General features: G+C 47.0%; 2 pseudogenes; both read left to right on the forward strand.

Annotated features, from left to right (window-relative positions):
* The first annotated feature begins 468 nt into the window (after positions 1-468).
* On the forward strand, positions 469-4,776 carry LOC137206037 (uncharacterized protein C2orf78-like; annotated as a pseudogene).
* Positions 4,663-8,768, forward strand: LOC137206033 (uncharacterized protein C2orf78-like; annotated as a pseudogene).
* Positions 8,769-10,911: the final 2,143 nt, after the last annotated feature.

Consider the following 10,911-nt stretch of genomic DNA (forward strand, 5'->3'; position numbering starts at 1 on the left):
AATCTGGTAAGGATACTAACATAATGAGAGAACTTGAACAAGTCAACCCGACCTCTCTGAGCCTCAATTTCCTTCCTCATGAAATGAGACTGTGAAAACAGAAGTTCTCTAAGGACCTCCTAGTTCTAAAATGCTCCCAGTCTAGGAAACAGCATAGAAGTCCATACTAGTGCAGGCTGAAAGGAAAGATAGGTCAGGGAGAAAGTTGCTTCCAGCCTAGAGAACAATGTCTGAACCATACCACTTGGGTCTTCTGCCCATCTGTGCCCAACATGGGAGCACAGGCAGCTAATACAGAAGAGTGTAAAACTGCTCAGTCCTTGCAACCATCATAACGGTCTGATTTTTGGTTTCTCAGTAAGTATTGACATTACAGGTATCCGGATAGCAAGAAACTTAAGATAATGCTGTTCCTCAAACATAGTGAGAATTTATCAATCTCCCTGATGTTTTCATTACCCTCTTGTTCTTACAGAAAATTTCCAAAATCCATCTCGACTTGGAACTCTGAATTCTCTGCAGCACTCTCTTCCTGGAGTGAGCAATGCAACTTCCCTAACAGGAAGTGTCTGCAACTTCTCCAGAGTCTCTGCTCCTGCCGTCAGTTCGGCATCAGCTACTGGTACCTCTTTCCAGACACTCATGGGTAGCGCCTACCTTCACCAACAGTCTAGCACAACTATGTTATCTGGAGTTACTGACCAGAGCCAGACCTCCACTTCAGCTGCTTCCTATCCGGGTGTTCTTGACTGGGACATCACAGGAAGCACTGAAAAGAATTCTCCTTCACTCGGAGACTGTACTCTGGCAGTCACTGACCAGCACACAGCTGCTTCCTCCATGTTTATGGCAGCCCAGTATGATAAAACTGCAGACACCAATAACATGGTCCCTCTATATCCATCACCTTCTGCCAGGCTTGCTCAGGGAACACCATCTCAGATTCCAAATCAGGGACACAGCCTGTCACTTCCCTACCAGGAAGGAAGCCAGGTATATTACTATAACCAAGGCACATTGGGGTCTTTACTGAATGGAGAACTTGGCTCCTGCCTGCAACCCTATGGCTCTGTGTCATACACAGGAAGTAAGGTCTCTGTGCAACCAAAAGTGGTTATGGTACTAAAGGAGATTCAGCCCACAAATATCCAACCACCAGCTTCCACCTCTGGAATCTACTACCCTGTGTCTGCTCAACCCGTCACAGAAACAAGTTTTCAAGGTGAGTACAAACAGCAAGAAAGTTGAACAATGAGGTCAGCATTCAAAAGTGGGGTCAAATCTACAGCTGGGAAGTGGTGTACAGACAGGTAGAATTTAGATCCTGAGCCTTTAATAACCACTACCTTCACACAGGGCTCTCTGGTTTAGACTCTATATAAGAACACCTAGGGCTTCCCGGGTGGCACAGTGGTTAAGAATCCGCCTGCCAATGCAGGGGACACGGGTTCGAGCCCTGGTCTGCGAAGATCCCACAGGCCGTGGAGCAACTAAGCCCATGTGCCATAACTACTGAGCCTGCATTCTAGAGCCCGTGAGCCACATCTACTGAAGCCCACGCGCCTAGAGCCCGTGCTCCATAGCAAGAGAAGCCACCGCAATGAGAAGCCTGCACACCGCAACCAAGAGTAGCCCCCGCTAGCCGCAACTAGAGAAAGCCCGTGCACAGCAATGAAGACCCAGTGCAGCCAAACAAATACATACATAAAATAAGTAAGTTCAAAAATAAATAAATAAAAATAAAATTTTTAAAAAAGAACACCTAATTCAGGTTGGAAGGTGGGAGGGACACTCTAAATGTCATCTATGCTGCATGTACAAGAACCCCGAGAGCATACCAACAGGTACCACATTTTTCACTGCTGTAGCCGATCATTCCCCCTGTACTCCCACACTGTATCACTCCCTTCCCTGATCTACTGCTACAGTGTCTTTGGAAGGTGTTTCAGAACTCTTGTTATCATAGTGACAGTTTAACTGTCCTCACTTCCCTAATTTATACCAGGATTTAAGACCTTGTGGTCCGGGATCCTGTCCAGAGCAAGCAGGCTAAGACTCTGTCTTTGTTTATTTATTTCATCAGGAAGGGCTCTACTCCCTCTCCTAGTTCATGGTGTGAAGTGTTCTTAGCCTCTCAGGAAAGTGGGGAGAATTGAAAGGACTCTATATGAGAATGCTAGGCTTTGTAAAACATTTCGTTTCTTTAAAAAATAAGACTCATTTTTTATTTGACTTTGAACAATCCTAGGAAATACAAAGAAAGCCAAGAATCGGTGACATGAAATGATCACCAGTAAGAATTACAACAGTCACCGCTTATCTCGTAGCATAGGGCACTGTCCGTGATCCTTAAGAAGAGTTACTAGAAATGCCTTGCCCATCTTGCCCCTAAACACCAACACATCAATCATGTACCTTGAAAGGTACATGAGTGCTGTGTTGGTGTTTAGGGGGAGCATCTCACTTACCAGGGACTGACTTCTACCTTGATTCCTTTGTAGGGATGGAGACTTCCCTGGTGACAAAAAATTCCCTGGGATTGCAACCTCCAAGCCAGACATCTTGTGTGACACAAACTCAAGAACTCCCCAGGCCCTGCAGGAGCAGAAATATCCAGATACTTGAGAGTAACCCACCACCTGAACTTGGGGACATTTCAGGGACAGCTCCAGTCCAGAGCGCCAGTAGTCTCCTGGCCCTGCCTCCAGCTCCAAGCCAGGGACAAACAGAGAGTGAGCACTTGGAGGATATGAAAACAAAGCTTTCAAAGCCTCTGGATGCCTACAGATCCCAAGAGAAAACCAAGAGCCTCCACTACTCCCTTTAGAAATCCCTGATATTCAGCAGCTCCTGGCCTGCACTGATGCATCCCCTCAGCCAAGAGGAGCAGCTGCTTCTGAAAATCCTGATCTGGGAAAGAACAGCCTGAGTCTTGAGGACCTAGGGACACCTGAAAATGGGATGGAATCTAGCAGTGGTTTTGCAGACATTACTACACTGGCGGAGGATATTCACCTTCCCCAGCTCTTTAATTCTTTGAAAGATCTTGATCCAAAGGTCCCAACAGGATCAAAGCCAAAGACACTCAGAGCCTTTAAGGTGAATCAGAGCCTTTAAGGTGAATCAGGTGCAGGAAAAGCCAAGTGTCATAAAGGTTCCCTCTGCTCAACCCAGGAAGAACAAACATAAAGCCTCTGAGCCTATCAGTGGTGCTCCCAAGGCCAAAATCCAGCCAAAGAATCCAGAGTGCCTGCTAGGGGGAGAAGTGCTTCTATGCCATGCTGCAGTCAGGGACAGCGCTCCTGTGACCACGGCCAAGCATTCCAAAGGCAAACCTCAGAAAGCTGCATCCAGAAAGATCAGCAATACTCAGAGCCACGGGCAGGAAAGCACCTCAAGGACCAAACGAAGGAAGAAGGCTGAAGAGAAAAAGCAGTCAGGGAACAAAGTCAAGGCAGAAGAGAAGCCAACAATTCCCCAGACGAAGCGAAGGAAGCAGCAAACTGAGCTTATCCAAGAGAGCTTTAAAAAGCCTCGAACCTCCCTAGGCATGTGCAGGCTGGCGTCTGTGAAGGTTTTTCATGCACTGGGGGAGAAGAATGATAAGAAAACTGGGCTCTCTTCCTGTCGGGTCTTGGGAAATTCAAGCAACCCTAAACACCCCCAGCTATCCAGCCATGGAGGTATACCCCACCTGAGGGTAAGAGTCCTGAGAAAACTCAAGTCGAAGCCCAGAAACCAGACAGCAGTGCTGGAAAACAGTGTCCATCTCCATCCCAGTAGGAGCTGCCGCCTCCTGGGAAGGTCAAGTTGATACCTCTGCCGTTTTCTGCCTAGGACAAGCCTCAATCTCGACCTGCTCCGCGGAGGCCACAGTCTCTGGCCTCACATCGGCCTGCTGTGGCTGAGTGTGCCCAGCCTGTTTCTACTAACTCAGCTCAACCTCCAGGATTGAAGAGGGTAGAAATGACTCTTTAAATTTACCAGTTGGACTGAGCTATATGTGAACTCTAGGTAATAGCGTGGGAACTGCACAAGCAAAGTGAGACACTGAAGATTCCAATGGTAATAGCCGTACTGTTTTCTAACGGACGAAAAAAATGCCTATGTTATAAGTTCTATTTCTCCTGCTTTCTGGCAGTATCATGCTCAGAATAGTGTCCTGGCAAGCAAGTCAGGATACTTAGGTTCTGAAATCTGGTAAGGATACTAACATAATGAGAGAACTTGAACAAGTCAACCCGACCTCTCTGAGCCTCAATTTCCTTCCTCATGAAATGAGACTGTGAAAACAGAAGTTCTCTAAGGACCTCCTAGTTCTAAAATGCTCCCAGTCTAGGAAACAGCATAGAAGTCCATACTAGTGCAGGCTGAAAGGAAAGATAGGTCAGGGAGAAAGTTGCTTCCAGCCTAGAGAACAATGTCTGAACCATACCACTTGGGTCTTCTGCCCATCTGTGCCCAACATGGGAGCACAGGCAGCTAATACAGAAGAGTGTAAAACTGCTCAGTCCTTGCAACCATCATAACGGTCTGATTTTTGGTTTCTCAGTAAGTATTGACATTACAGGTATCCGGATAGCAAGAAACTTAAGATAATGCTGTTCCTCAAACATAGTGAGAATTTATCAATCTCCCTGATGTTTTCATTACCCTCTTGTTCTTACAGAAAATTTCCAAAATCCATCTCGACTTGGAACTCTGAATTCTCTGCAGCACTCTCTTCCTGGAGTGAGCAATGCAACTTCCCTAACAGGAAGTGTCTGCAACTTCTCCAGAGTCTCTGCTCCTGCCGTCAGTTCGGCATCAGCTACTGGTACCTCTTTCCAGACACTCATGGGTAGCGCCTACCTTCACCAACAGTCTAGCACAACTATGTTATCTGGAGTTACTGACCAGAGCCAGACCTCCACTTCAGCTGCTTCCTATCCGGGTGTTCTTGACTGGGACATCACAGGAAGCACTGAAAAGAATTCTCCTTCACTCGGAGACTGTACTCTGGCAGTCACTGACCAGCACACAGCTGCTTCCTCCATGTTTATGGCAGCCCAGTATGATAAAACTGCAGACACCAATAACATGGTCCCTCTATATCCATCACCTTCTGCCAGGCTTGCTCAGGGAACACCATCTCAGATTCCAAATCAGGGACACAGCCTGTCACTTCCCTACCAGGAAGGAAGCCAGGTATATTACTATAACCAAGGCACATTGGGGTCTTTACTGAATGGAGAACTTGGCTCCTGCCTGCAACCCTATGGCTCTGTGTCATACACAGGAAGTAAGGTCTCTGTGCAACCAAAAGTGGTTATGGTACTAAAGGAGATTCAGCCCACAAATATCCAACCACCAGCTTCCACCTCTGGAATCTACTACCCTGTGTCTGCTCAACCCGTCACAGAAACAAGTTTTCAAGGTGAGTACAAACAGCAAGAAAGTTGAACAATGAGGTCAGCATTCAAAAGTGGGGTCAAATCTACAGCTGGGAAGTGGTGTACAGACAGGTAGAATTTAGATCCTGAGCCTTTAATAACCACTACCTTCACACAGGGCTCTCTGGTTTAGACTCTATATAAGAACACCTAGGGCTTCCCGGGTGGCACAGTGGTTAAGAATCCGCCTGCCAATGCAGGGGACACGGGTTCGAGCCCTGGTCTGCGAAGATCCCACAGGCCGTGGAGCAACTAAGCCCATGTGCCATAACTACTGAGCCTGCATTCTAGAGCCCGTGAGCCACATCTACTGAAGCCCACGCGCCTAGAGCCCGTGCTCCATAGCAAGAGAAGCCACCGCAATGAGAAGCCTGCACACCGCAACCAAGAGTAGCCCCCGCTAGCCGCAACTAGAGAAAGCCCGTGCACAGCAATGAAGACCCAGTGCAGCCAAACAAATACATACATAAAATAAGTAAGTTCAAAAATAAATAAATAAAAATAAAATTTTTAAAAAAGAACACCTAATTCAGGTTGGAAGGTGGGAGGGACACTCTAAATGTCATCTATGCTGCATGTACAAGAACCCCGAGAGCATACCAACAGGTACCACATTTTTCACTGCTGTAGCCGATCATTCCCCCTGTACTCCCACACTGTATCACTCCCTTCCCTGATCTACTGCTACAGTGTCTTTGGAAGGTGTTTCAGAACTCTTGTTATCATAGTGACAGTTTAACTGTCCTCACTTCCCTAATTTATACCAGGATTTAAGACCTTGTGGTCCGGGATCCTGTCCAGAGCAAGCAGGCTAAGACTCTGTCTTTGTTTATTTATTTCATCAGGAAGGGCTCTACTCCCTCTCCTAGTTCATGGTGTGAAGTGTTCTTAGCCTCTCAGGAAAGTGGGGAGAATTGAAAGGACTCTATATGAGAATGCTAGGCTTTGTAAAACATTTCGTTTCTTTAAAAAATAAGACTCATTTTTTATTTGACTTTGAACAATCCTAGGAAATACAAAGAAAGCCAAGAATCGGTGACATGAAATGATCACCAGTAAGAATTACAACAGTCACCGCTTATCTCGTAGCATAGGGCACTGTCCGTGATCCTTAAGAAGAGTTACTAGAAATGCCTTGCCCATCTTGCCCCTAAACACCAACACATCAATCATGTACCTTGAAAGGTACATGAGTGCTGTGTTGGTGTTTAGGGGGAGCATCTCACTTACCAGGGACTGACTTCTACCTTGATTCCTTTGTAGGGATGGAGACTTCCCTGGTGACAAAAAATTCCCTGGGATTGCAACCTCCAAGCCAGACATCTTGTGTGACACAAACTCAAGAACTCCCCAGGCCCTGCAGGAGCAGAAATATCCAGATACTTGAGAGTAACCCACCACCTGAACTTGGGGACATTTCAGGGACAGCTCCAGTCCAGAGCGCCAGTAGTCTCCTGGCCCTGCCTCCAGCTCCAAGCCAGGGACAAACAGAGAGTGAGCACTTGGAGGATATGAAAACAAAGCTTTCAAAGCCTCTGGATGCCTACAGATCCCAAGAGAAAACCAAGAGCCTCCACTACTCCCTTTAGAAATCCCTGATATTCAGCAGCTCCTGGCCTGCACTGATGCATCCCCTCAGCCAAGAGGAGCAGCTGCTTCTGAAAATCCTGATCTGGGAAAGAACAGCCTGAGTCTTGAGGACCTAGGGACACCTGAAAATGGGATGGAATCTAGCAGTGGTTTTGCAGACATTACTACACTGGCGGAGGATATTCACCTTCCCCAGCTCTTTAATTCTTTGAAAGATCTTGATCCAAAGGTCCCAACAGGATCAAAGCCAAAGACACTCAGAGCCTTTAAGGTGAATCAGAGCCTTTAAGGTGAATCAGGTGCAGGAAAAGCCAAGTGTCATAAAGGTTCCCTCTGCTCAACCCAGGAAGAACAAACATAAAGCCTCTGAGCCTATCAGTGGTGCTCCCAAGGCCAAAATCCAGCCAAAGAATCCAGAGTGCCTGCTAGGGGGAGAAGTGCTTCTATGCCATGCTGCAGTCAGGGACAGCGCTCCTGTGACCACGGCCAAGCATTCCAAAGGCAAACCTCAGAAAGCTGCATCCAGAAAGATCAGCAATACTCAGAGCCACGGGCAGGAAAGCACCTCAAGGACCAAACGAAGGAAGAAGGCTGAAGAGAAAAAGCAGTCAGGGAACAAAGTCAAGGCAGAAGAGAAGCCAACAATTCCCCAGACGAAGCGAAGGAAGCAGCAAACTGAGCTTATCCAAGAGAGCTTTAAAAAGCCTCGAACCTCCCTAGGCATGTGCAGGCTGGCGTCTGTGAAGGTTTTTCATGCACTGGGGGAGAAGAATGATAAGAAAACTGGGCTCTCTTCCTGTCGGGTCTTGGGAAATTCAAGCAACCCTAAACACCCCCAGCTATCCAGCCATGGAGGTATACCCCACGTGAGGGTAAGAGTCCTGAGAAAACTCAAGTCGAAGCCCAGAAACCAGACAGCAGAGCTGAGAAAGAGTGTCCATCTCTATCCCAGTAGGAGCTGCCGCCTCCTGGGAAGGTCAAGTTGATACCTCTGCCGTTTTCTGCCTAGGACAAGCCTCAATCTCGACTTGCTCCTCGGAGGCCACAGTCTCTGTCCTCTCATTGGCCTGCTCTGGCTGACTGTGCCCAGCCTGCTTCTAACTCAGCTCAACCTCCTGCAGTGAGTTCATCCCACCCAGCTCCTGCCTCTTTGCCAGGTCCTGCCAAACCATCTCAGCCAACTATGACTAACCAACCCAAATGGGTTGGACCGACCATACGCAGCCTAGTGTCCCTCAGTCTGCTGCTCCTAGGCCTGCACCCTACGGAACTTCATCTTGCACTTCTCTCCAGTGGGAGCCTGTTCCCCCTGCTGTGACTAAGCGCCAGTCCCCACCCAAGCTCCAAACCCCATTTCTACTGCAAGATTTCAGCAAGCAACCAGTTCCATGGAGGGAATCCTATGTTCCTGAGCCAGTAATGTCAAAGCCCACCGAACACGAGCAGAGGCCAGAGCGGGAGGCCATAAAGAGACTGGCTCAACAAGAACGTATTGCTGCCAAATACTCCTCTTTGGGGAAACTGCAATTTTTCATTGAGAGGGAAAAAGAAATGGAAATTGCTGACTACTACGGATATGTAAAGTCAGAGCTGCTAGGAGTGTTGGTGCCACCTTGGGGACCAGCTGCTCTTCCATATACAGATAAGACAGGTATAAATTTCTCTATTTATTTTGATATATTTTAAAACAATAAAACTGAATAAATAAATGTAATAGAATTCATAGGTGAGTAATAATACTTTTGAATTTTGAGATGCTGCTAACTGTGGTGTGTTTTTTTTTGTTTGTTTTTTGATGGGGTTGGAATCAAAGTCTGCATGAGAAAGGAAGGACTGAAAGTTGGATGGGAGAATGAAGGAAAGGGGTAAAAACAGAGGAAAGAGAAAGGAACTTGGCCCAGGGCTAGGAAGGCCAAAAGGCATTTATGGATTTATGAAAGGAAGCAGGAGTGAGGATGAAATGGCAGAAGTAAAAAGCAGGGTCAGAGGTCAGGGGTGAAAGAACAAAATTTGAATAGAGTTGAAGATGACAGAAGGTGAGTCTAGGTTTACTAGGAGAAACAGAAAAAGTCTCTTGGGGAGGTTGGCCTTAAGTCTCACAACCACCAGATAGGTATTTAAGAAAACAGGAGGTTCAGCACACATCTCTGAAAGGTTTGAGTTGCCTTATCCAGGTGTGATTATAGTGGGGGAATAGGAAATCTACCAGAGAGGTGGCTAGGGCTCAGTTATCCTAGGGGCAGCTGACGACAGGGGCACAGCCAAGGAACTGCTGCATCAGGAGGCCCACGAGTAGGCCCTGGTATGTTAATCACGATGTACTCCACACCTAAGCACCAGGGCAGCTAATGCACTACTCAGTTAATCCTGGCAACGACAGGCAAGGCCAGTATTCCTGTGCCACTTCACTTAGAGAGGTGCAGCAAAGGGCTGAGGTCACGTCGCACGTGGAGGTACAAGGCCTCAATTGCAGGCCCAAATGCCTCCAAAGTCCTCAGTATCTGCAAGTGCCCGCAGGCGGCCAATCTGGCTTTCAGAGCACAGCATCCTGAGGTTACTGGTGGATGAGATCAAACTTCTGGACAGGCCTAAATATTATCTTGAGGGGCTTCCTCCATTGACCAGGGCAATGCCGCCTTCTGTAAACATCACCATCAACTGAAACGCATGAGAAAAATCCGACGGAAGCGTCCACTCTCACGGGTGAGAGCGGTGGGGGCACGCACACTGGGCAGCCGCTCCAACAGCCACAGGACCCAGGTGCCCAGCGGTTCACGGGCTCCCTGGGAGGCCTTGTGGGGCAGGTCGAGGGAGTGAGGATGGGAGAGAGCGGCAGGGGTGGGCGTCAAAAGGAATGCAGTGGGGAGAAGGGAGAGATGGAGACAGTGGATAGTGGATAGTGACCATGGGAAAACTGGCAATTTTCATTTTCAACATTAATTTTTTGAGATGTCATTCACATGCCATAACACTCACCGTCTGAAACTGCAAATTCAGCGTCATTTCGTACATTCACAAGCCTATGCAACCATCACCGTCATCTAACCCATCACGTTTTCATCACCCCACAAAGAAGCCCCTGTAACCATCAGCTGGCCCTCTTCATCCCCTCCTCCTTCAGTCCCTGCAACCATTAATTTCCTTTCTGTTGCTATGGTTTTGCCTTTTCTGGACATTTCATGACATAATACAAATGGGACCACTGTGTGTGGCTTCTTTCACTTAGCATAATATATTCAAGTTCGTCCATGTCGTAGCATGTGTCAGTACTTCATTCCTTTTTATGACTGTATAATATTTCACATATAACCACATTTAAAAATCCATTCATCCATTGATGGGCATTTGGGTTTTTTACACTAATAATCTCCATTTATTGACAGTTTATTCTGTGCCAGGCAGCACCAGGCTAAGTTACTGACCTTATTTCACAGATAAAGAGGCTTGGAGAGTGTGAAGAGTTTGCCCAAGATTAAGAGCTAGCAACTGGGGGAACTGGGGTTTGAACTCAGGCGAACTTCAGAGGTAATAGAGTCACATGACAGAACATTAGAAAAGGTCCACAAGGGTATTCAACGAAAAGTCACCCTTTTCCCCACGTGCCCCAGCCACACATTTCCCTCCTCAGAGACATCAGCTTTTGCCATGCTGTGGATCCTTCCAGAGAACTATTTATACCTCAACGTGTATGTATCACAATTTATTGACTAACCTGTCCCACTGATTTGAAATGTCACTTTTATGGTATAATAGATTCTTATACATATTTATATTACTTTTCTCAGAGCTGTCCTGGCTCGTTTTTGCCTATCTTTTATGTTTTCCATTTCACTAAAATCCTTTTTATCTTCAAAAAAATTTTTCCTTTTCCTGTTTGTTTCTCTTAAGG

The sequence above is a fragment of the Pseudorca crassidens genome, chromosome 14, assembly GCF_039906515.1.
Source record: "Pseudorca crassidens isolate mPseCra1 chromosome 14, mPseCra1.hap1, whole genome shotgun sequence".
Lineage (NCBI taxonomy): Eukaryota > Metazoa > Chordata > Mammalia > Artiodactyla > Delphinidae > Pseudorca > Pseudorca crassidens.